General features: G+C 45.7%; 1 protein-coding gene across 6 annotated transcripts in view; it reads left to right on the top strand.

Annotated features, from left to right (window-relative positions):
* SRC (SRC proto-oncogene, non-receptor tyrosine kinase) overlaps nt 1-9,846 on the top strand; it is a 56,469-nt gene that overhangs the window by 18,328 nt on the left and 28,295 nt on the right. For 4 of the 6 annotated variants that reach the window (XM_010829182.1, XM_010829183.1, XM_010829185.1 and 1 more), the window contains exon 2: nt 3,295-3,366. The exons of the other annotated variants lie outside the window; for them this stretch is intronic. The gene's annotated coding sequence lies outside the window, so the exon portion shown is untranslated. The remainder of the gene's footprint in view (nt 1-3,294; nt 3,367-9,846) is intronic. 6 annotated transcript variants of the gene reach the window in all.

The raw sequence follows: 9,846 nt of genomic DNA, 5'->3' as shown, positions 1-9,846 counted from the left end.
CACATCTGACCCTCCTGGCTCAGGGCCTTTGCTTGCTCTGTGTCCGCCTCCTGCACGGCCCTTCCCATGCCTCCTTGCAGGTATGGTGGAGAGAGGGTGGGCTTTGGTATCCTTGGGCCTGGCTTGGCACCCTGGCTCTCCACTTCCTGGCTGGGGCAGCTTGCTGGAGCCCCCCATGTGCTGACATGTAAAGTGAGTGACACCTAAAGTGGTTCCAGGGCTGTTGGGAGTATGGAAGGAGTACTGTAAACCCCACGTGGGAGGACATGAACCCCAGGTGGGAGGACATGAGGGGGAATGGTGTAGGTCTCCACACCACCATCAGCATGCCCCGTTCCACCCCACCAGCCCGCATTGGAACAGCCGATGGCAGGATATTTTTAAAAATTACTTATTTGACTGCGCTGCACCACAGGTGGGATCCTAGTTCTCCGATCAGGGATTGAACCTGTGCCCCTTGCTTTGGAAGTGCGGCGTCTTAACCTCTGGACTGCTAGAGAAGTCCCAAGAGGTGGGATTTTTAAAAAAATATATTTATTTATTTGGCTGCACCAGGTCAGTTGTGGCACTTGGGGATCATTAGTTGCAGCATGCGAACTCTTAATTGCAGCATATGGGATCTAGTTCCCTGACCAGAGATGGAACCCAGGCTCCTGCATTGGGAGCGCAGAGTCCTAGCCCCAGGACCACCAAGCAAGTTCCTCCCTCCCTCTTTTTTTTTTTTTTTAATAAGAGGTGGGATTTTAATCACATTATTTAACCTTTCTCTGCTTCCACGTCCTCATCTGTAAAATGGGTTGAAAGCATAGGACACAGTAGGCACTAAATATGTATTAGCTATTGCTTCCTCTGTTATCTTATCAGTGTCATTATTCATATTCTCTTCTCTGAAGTAGGACTTTTTTTTATATTCTGAATCTGCTTGTACAAAAACACCTCAGGTGAGCAGGTCATTCTTTTGAAAGGCTGAAGGAAAAAAGAGAATGAGAAGATTTTTGCCACATGAGGGAGGTCCCTGGAGGCAGGCAGGGGTGGCGGCCCCCATCTGTGAGATGGGCATGAGGGCTGGCCCCTCTCCCAGGCTCCCCCAGACTCAACTTCCTCCCCGGTGGACATGGCATGCTGGTGGTGCCTGCCCCGCCTAGGGCTGTTGCGAGGAGGCAAGGGGCATCAGCTGGGGACCCAGCCTTGGAGGTTCAGAGGGCTGAGAGGTTCATTCCAAAATAAGTGTTCTTCTTGGGTTATGTGGACCAGCCCATTCCCCGTGTCTTGGCCTCCATTCCCCTAGTTGGAAATGGACTGGCTGAGTGCCCTGCTTAAATCCCTGGTGTAGTAACTCCCTGCGAGAGCCCAGCTGGGACCGGTGCCCTTGGAGAGAGGGGCCACAGTGGCCCGGGGCCAGGAGAGCCAGGGTCTCCAGCTGGTCCTCTGCTGTCTTGGATGGTGGCCTGGGCACCTGGCTTGGCTTTTCTGAGCCTCTCTCTGTTGCCTTGTCTGGGAGACTGGGCTGATCTTCTCTGTGAAGCAGGGTCCCTGTGAGAACTGGAGAGCTCCACAGTAATGATGGAAACTATAAGGTAGCTGTGATGGTTGGAGCCCCATTTATCCAGCATGGCCTGAGTGCCCAGGGCACACGTGGTTAGCTCCTCTGCCTTCATAACTGTCCCGGGATCCTTTTGTGTGTCTCCATGGTACTGAAGAGCTGACTTGTTAGAAAAGACCCTGATGCTGGGAAAGATTGAAGGCAGGAGGGGAAGGGGACGACAGAGGACGAGATGGTTGGATGGCATCACCGACTCGATGGACGTGAGTTTGAGCAAGCTCCAGGAGTCGGTGAAGGACAGGGAGGCCTGGTGTGGGGCAGTCCATGGGGTCGCAGAGTCGGACGTGGCTGAGCAACTGAACAATAGCAATGGTACTGAACGAGGCTTTGGTTGACTTGCTCGGGGCCCTGCCATGGGTCGTGGCAGGATCCCTCTTCACAAGGATGTTGCACCCCACCCAGCTGGCTCCGGCGGGTACCCGATGGGGCTATTTTTGCTCCCTTCCCTCCAGAGGCACGATGCAGATGGGCTGTGCCCCTCCCCCACCTCCCCCGCCTTCCCCCCCTCTCGCCCCACCTTTCCCCGCCACAACCTCCACCCACCCCACCCCTCCCCACCCCTCGGTCCTGTTATCAGGACACATTCCTGGACTGGCTGAGAACAGCTTACACCCTGGGCCCTTTTAAGAAGGAGTATGACTGCTGATGCAGGCCCTGACAGTGGCTCCCTTGGGGGATAGGCCCTGGGACAAAAGCAGATGGTCTGCCTGCTGATGCGGTCTCTTTTGAGCTGTGTGACCTTAGGCTAGTCACTTGACCTCTCTGGGTCTCAGTTTCCTCATCTGCAAAATGGGACTGACCATGTAGGGCTGCAGAAGGTTCACTTGGGCTTGTGGACCGTATGTACTTCTCAGCCTGGTGCCTGGTACACAGGAGGCTCTCTACCCATCAACCAGGTGCTGTTATCATCTGAGAACCAGTTGTCCCTCCTCTTTGTGATGGCATCTGTATCCTCCTTTTGCTGAGCACACCGTGGGATGGCCCCTGTAGGCTTCCTCTTCTCCAGGCCTCAGAGACACAGGGAGGGTGGAGCTGGGAGAGGCCCTTTCCGGAAGTTGAGAAGGTGCTGTGTGATCTTAGGTGGCCTCTGTCCCTCTCTGAGCCTCTTTTTCCTGGTCTGCTCTCTGAGCACCTGGAGCTGGGTGTGGCTCTGCCCCAGCCCCTTGTCTCCACACACTGTACTTCCTCCCTCGGCTGGTCCAGCTACTTGGCTTTGTCTGTCTGTCCCACGACAGTGCCTGGTGCATCGTCAGTATTCAGCTGAGCCTGGTGAAGGAGGCAGTGAATGCACGGTTGCGCAAACACCCGGGGCTTTCTTACTTCCCGGCCTTTGCCTGCGCGACTCTCTGCCGGATGCACCAGCCCCAGTCATCTCTGCTTGTGGTCCTCCTTCTCGACTTTGAAGTCCTTTTCACATGCTGCCTCTCCCAGGAAGCCCTTCCAGTTTCTCCGAGGCTGAGGGGATTGCTGATGCTCTGAACACTTAGTCTGAGGCTCTCTGGTGGCACCTGTTACAATCCACCTTGGCGTCCATAGTGACATATTAGTAACCCACACGGACCACGCACCTACCACTAGGCGCCAGACACAGAAACAGTGGGGGCCCTGTGCATGCCTGTGGGGCCTTGTCTCATTTAATCCTTCACCACAACCTTGCAAGGTGGAGACTATTATTAGCCCTCCCTTTGCAGAATCCAGAGGTTCAGAGAAGTGAAGTGACTTGCCCAGCTATGAGAGAGAGCGACACCAGGATCTGAAACCAGGTAAGCCTGTCTTTTTTCTTAAAAAGGAAAGAAAAAGCATTAACACACACAGTAAAAAATAATTCAAGCAGTACCAAAGAAGGCAGGGAAAAGCAAAGCCTTTTTGGCATTCAGATCTCCTTGCCAGAGGCAGCCATGGGCAGGCGTTTCCAGTATGTCCTTCCAGGGCGTATATGGAAGCATGTATGTTAAAAAAAAAACCAAAAACCACAAATGATCACACATGGTGTATCCTGTAGTCTACACCTGACTGCTCTTGACAGTGTGCCTTGGAGATCGTTTTCTGCTACTGCTGTCTTTTCCCTGGTTACATAGTGTTCATTGTGTGGATGGAGACAGTGCTTTATTTAATTAGTTAAGATTGCTTTGCTTATTACAGATCATTCTGTGATGCATGCCTTCCATTGTACACTTAGTGGCCCTGTGTGAGGAACACTAGATAGTCCCAAATCGCAGGGTCTGAGAATGTGTGCAGTTGTGATTTTGGTAGATGTGGCCAGATGGCCCTTCATGGAAGTGGTGCTGATGAACCTTCCCACCCCACCCTCTGCTTCCCCTAGCTGTCAGCAACACAGGTTGCTCTAGAATGTGGGAACCTGCCAATCTAATAGATGGATCTTAACAGATGGCCTCTGGTGTAGTGCTTTGTCTTTTTAATATCACACCTCTATTGGACTTCCCTTGGGGCTCAGCTGGTAAAGAATCCGCCTGCAATGTGGGAGACCTGGGTTCGGTCCCTGGGTTGGGACGATCCCCTGGAGAAGGAAAAGGCTACCCACTCCAGTATTCTGGCCTGAAGAATTCCATGGACTGTATAGTCCATGGGATGGCAAAGAGTCGGACCGGACTGAGCGACTTTCACTTCTCTCTATTGGTATAGAATTCACATACCAGACAATTCACTTATTTAAAGTGTACAATTTGTGTATTTATTAAAAATTGTATTGGAGTAGAGTTGATTTGCAAGGTTGTGTTAGTTTCTGTTGTACAGCAAAGTGAATCAGTTGTACATATATTAACTCTTTGTTTTAGCTTCTTTCCTCGTATAGGTCATTACAGAGTATTGAATAGGGTTCCCTGTGCTATACAGCAGGTCCTTATTAGTTATCTATTTTATATATAGTAGTGTGTATATGTCAGTCCCAATTTGCCAATTTATCTCCGGCTGGAAGTGTACAATTGAATGGTTTTTAGTACAGTCGCAGAGTTGTACAACCATCACTGCAATCAATTTTAGAACAATTTCATTACCCCTCCCCCCAAGAAAGAGACTGTGTAACCCATTTAGTCAGTCCCCACGACCCCTCAAACCTGTCTCCCCCAGCCCTAGGTAGTAACTAATCTACTTTATGTTTCTATAGATTTGTTTATTCTGAATCTTTCATGTAAAGGAAATTGTGTAATATGTGGCCTTTTGGGTCTGACTTCTTTCACTTGGCATGTTCCGAAGATTCACCCAAGCTGTAGCGTGTATCAGTACACGCTTCTTTTTCTTGCCAAATAATATTCTGTTATATGGGTATACCACATTTTATTTATCCATTCATCAGTTGATGGACATATGATTGTTTCCACTTTTTGGCTATTATGAACAATGCTGTTATGGACACATTCAAGTTTTTATGCGGATATATGTTTTCTTTTCTCTTGGGTATATTCCTAGGAGTGGGACTTCTGGATTATATGGCAACTCTGTTTAACCTTTTGAGGAACTGCCAGACTATTTTCCAAAACAGCGACACCATTTCATATTCCCACCAGTGATGTATGAAGTTTCCAACTTCTCTACATCCTCTCCAACCACTTGTTGTTTTCTGTCTTCAATTATAGCCATCCTCGTGGGTGTGAAGCTCTATCTCACTGTGGTTTTGATTTGCATTTTCCTGGTGACTAATGATGTTGCGTATATTTTCATGCAGTTATCGACCGTTTGTATATTTTCTTTGGAGAAATGTCTGTTTGAATCCTTTGCCCATTTTAAAATTGGGTCATTTCTCTCTTTGTTTGTTGAGTTGTAAATCTTATTTACATATTCTAGACACAAGTCCCTTATCAGATACATGATTTGCAAATATCTTCTCCCATTTGGTGGATTCTTTTTACTTTCTGTCTGTCTCTTTTAAAATTAATTTATTTTTAATTGGAGGGTAATTGCTTTACAGTGTTTTTCTGTTGGTTTCTACCATCCATCAACGTGAAACAGTCATAGGTATACACATGTCCCCTCTCTCTTGAATCTCCCTGCCACCTCCTACCCCATCAGCTTTCCACTAGCTCTGTTTTACACATGGTAATATATTTATTTCAATGCTACTCTCTCAATTCATCCCTTCCCCTCCTTCCCCCACAGTGTCCATAAGTCTGTTTCTCTTTTTTCTCTTTTTAAAAATTTTTTGGTCATGCCATGCAGCTTGTGGGATCCCTGGCCAGGGATCGAACCCAGGCCCTCAACAGTGGGAACATGGAGTTCTAACCACTGGACTGCCAGGTAATTCCCATCTTTCCATCTTTCTGGCTGGTGTCCCCCCACCCTTTTTTAAAAATAATTAAATTTATTTATTTTTAATTGAAGGATAATTGCTTTACAATATTGTGTTTGTTTCTGCCAAACATCACCATGAACAGCCATAGTATACCTATGGTGGATGGTGCCCTTTGACACACAAAAATTTTTAATTTTGATGAAGTCCAGTTTTATCTGTGTTTTTCTTTGGTTCCTTGTGTCATGTCTAAGAAACCATCATGATCCAAGGTGTTGAAACTTATGCCTGTATTTTCTTATAAGATTTTTTAAAGTTTTACCCTGTACATTTAGATTTGTGATGCATTTTGAGTTAATTTTTGTGTAGGGTTTTGAGGAAGGTGCTCAGCCTGAATGTATCCAGTTGTTCCACAGTCTTAATTGAAAAAAGTCTTCTTTCTCCATTGAATTATATTGGCAGCCTTGTCAAAAATCAATTGACCATAAATGTGAGTGCTTATTTCTGGACTCTTAATTCGCTCCCATTGATTTCTAAATCTGTCCTCATACCAATACCAGACTGTCTTAATTACCAGCGCTTTGCAGCAAGTTTTGAAACTGAGATGTGTGGGCCGTCAACTTTGTTTTTCTTTTTCAAGATTGTTTTGGTTTTTCTGGGTCCCTTGACCATCCGCATGAATTTTAGGATCAGTTTGTCTGTTTTTGCAAAGAAGCTAGCTAGGATTTTTTTTTTTTAAGGGTTGTGTTGACCCTATAGACTAGTTTGAGGACTATTACCATCTTAATAAATTGATGCTTTTGAACTGTGGTGTTGGAGAAGACTCTTGAGAGTCCCTTGGACTGCAAGGGGATCCAACCAGTCCATTCTAAAGGAGGTCAGTCCTGGGTGTTCTTTGGAAGGAATGATGCTAAAGCTGAAACTCCAGTACTTTGGCCACTTCATGCAAAGAGTTGACTCATTGGAAAAGACTCTGATGCTGGGAGGGGTTGGGGGCAGGAGGAGAAGGGGATGACAGAGAATGAGATGGCTGGATGGCATCACCGACTCGATGGACGTGAGTTTGAGTGAACTCTGGGAGTTGGTGATGGACAGGGAGGCCTGGCTGTGATTCATGGGGTCACAAAGAGTCAGACACGACTGAGCGACTGAACTGAACTGAACTGAACTGAACCATCTTAAAATGCATAGTCTTCTGATCCACAAATGTGGGCTCTCATCCTGTTTAGTTAATTTCTTGCAACAATTTTTGTGTTTTTCAGAGTATAAGTTGTGCACTTCTTTTGTTAATTTTATTTCTAAGTCTTCTTTTGATATTATAATTTATTTTCTTAATTTAATTTTTGGATTTTTTATTGTGCTAGTGTATACATTTTAATTTTATACATTAATTTTGTACTTTGCAACTTGCTGAACTTGTTTATTTAGTTCTCCTAATCTTTTTAGCGTACTTAGGAATTTTTATATACAAAATTCTGACGTCTATGAATAGTTTTACTTTCTTGTCCATCTGGATGCCATTTTTGTGTAGTTTAAATATGATTGATCTGGAACTTATAGGCATGTTGAGTGAGATCGAGCTCCAATATTGTTTCCTGAAGGAAGATCGTTGGTTCCAACTCCGTCTTAAAAATAGCCTACCTTTTTCTCACTGTTATAAAATGCCACCTTCGTAATATATTAAATTCCCATGTGTTTGGGGACAATTTTTGGCCCCTCTGTTCTGCTCCATTAATTTGTCTCTTTTTGTAGTGATATCACACAGTTTTCCGTATGTAATTTGTCAGTAAGTTGTACTCTCTGGTTGGGCTATTTGCTCTTCGCTACTCTTCTTTTTATGATTTCCTGGCTATTCTTATACCTTTACTCATAAACTTGAAAACTGACCTGCCTAATTAGAAAAAAAATCCTGCTGGGATTTTCATTGAGATCACATTCAGTGTTTAGATTGACTTAGGAAGAACTGATATTTTTGTCATGCTAAGCTTTCTTTCATTTTATCTCCTCATTGCTGTTGATGTGTAGCTACATTATTGACTTTGGGATATTTACATTTAATTTCCTTCTGTTTTACTCAGTTTACTTTTTCTTCAATAGTTTTATCACAGATTCTCTTGGATTTCTCAGATATACATTGATAACATCTGCACATGATGAAACTCGTCTTCTGTCTTCCAATTCTCTTTATCCCTTCCATTTCTTTTTCTTAGCTCATTGCACTGGCAAGCATTGTAGAGCAAAGTTAACTCGTAGACATGCTTGTCTTTTCTGGACTCTTTCCCTATGAAGTGGCTTCTGTAAGCCTTGGCTCCAATCAGTTCTACCAGATACTCTGTCCAGGGTCATGCACAGGGCTTGGCACATACTAGGAATTTTGGAAGCTGTTGCTTAATTAAAAGAGTTGTTAGAAAAGAGAGCAAGGATATGAAAAGAAATCTTCCATAGTAATGATAATAATAGCAAGTATTTAGGAAGCACTTCCTGTGTTCCAGGCACTGTATGAGTATTACCTCATGATTTCCTCTCAAGCTTAATCATGTAGGTGCAATTATAGATTCCCATTTTTGATGAGGAGTAAACTGAGGCCCCCTGGAGGCTGTGCGACTAGAAAGTGGTAAATTGGCTTCTGAATCTGGTGTTCCGGATCCAGGCCTTCCATAAAGCTTCTTCTTCCCTTGAGGATCCGGAGATATGGATGGTGATGTTAGAGGTTGACCTCTGACCCAAGTTGCCTCTGTGTTAAGGAGGTGGAGATGGTCGAGTGGTGGGAGCACCTGGGGTAGTCAGAGCATCAGCGGGGCCCCAGAGGTACCTTCTGACTGCACTTCCCTGAACCTGAGCATCTCAACTCAGCTGCACTTGGCTTGCTGTGTGGCCTCAGGCAAAGTTCCGGCTTCTCTGAACTTTGAGCCCATCTGTAAAGAGGGTGTAGTTATAGTCCCCCACTTCACTGTGCTGCGGGGACAATTGATATGGACTGCAAGCAAAGTTCTCAGTTCTGTGCTCGGCTTTCAGGTCCCTGCCATCTACTCTTGCTTCATCTTGCTATTTGTCCTCGGGTCACTCGTATCGGTAATAACAGCAAACGACAGTGAGTGCTGTTTATCAAGCACTTATTCTCTGCCTGGCACATGGACTCTCTCCTTAATTCTCAGATATTAAGTTTATTACTACCCCCATTTTATTTTATTTTTTAAAAAGTATTTATGTCCAGACTCGCCATGCTGCCCTGGTGGCTCAGATGGTAAAGAATCTGCCTGCAATGTAAGAGACCTGGGTTCGATCCCTGGGTTGGGAAGATTCCCCTGGAGAAGGAAACGGCTACCCACTCCAGTATTCTGGCCTGGAGAATTCCATGGACACATCCTTGGTGGGCTACAGTTCATGGGGTTGCAGAGAGTCGGACATGACTGAGCGACTTATTGAGCACTTATTCTCTGCCTGGCACATGGACTCTCTCACTTAATTTCAGATGTTAAGTTTATTACTACCCCCATTTAATTTTTTAAAAGATATTCACCTATTTATTTTTTTTTTGCTGTGTTGGGTCTCTAGTTGTGGCGTGTGGGCTCAGTCCTTGTGGCGTGTGCGCTTAGTTGCCCCGTGATGTGTGGGATTTTAGTTCCTGGACCAGGGATCGAACCCACGTCCCCTGCATTGGAAGGTGGATTCTTAAGCACGGGAGCACCAGGGAAGTCCTACCCCCCTTTTAAAGATGAGGAAACTGAGAGGTGAAGTGACTTGCCGAAGACAATTTAGCTAATAGTGGGGCTGACTCCATTGGGATTTGAATCCAGGTCTGACTGGAGTTCTCTATTCCTAAGCTCCCGGCCTTCCTTCCACCCTTAGAGAAGGTGGAGGTGACATTCTTCAGTCAGGAAGGAAGGAGTGGGTATGTCCTGACTGAATTACAGTCTATTTTGGACTCTTCTGGATGTTGTGTCTGCGTACGAGGCAGAGGGGCACAGCTTACGCAAAGGCCAGGAGGTGAGAGTGTGTG

Source organism: Bison bison, unplaced genomic scaffold, assembly GCF_000754665.1.
Source record: "Bison bison bison isolate TAMUID 2011002044 unplaced genomic scaffold, Bison_UMD1.0 scf7180017864500, whole genome shotgun sequence".
NCBI classification, from domain to species: Eukaryota; Metazoa; Chordata; class Mammalia; order Artiodactyla; family Bovidae; genus Bison; species Bison bison.
The sequence above is the reverse complement of the archived record's forward strand: the minus strand, read 5'-3'. Positions and strand labels throughout refer to the sequence as shown.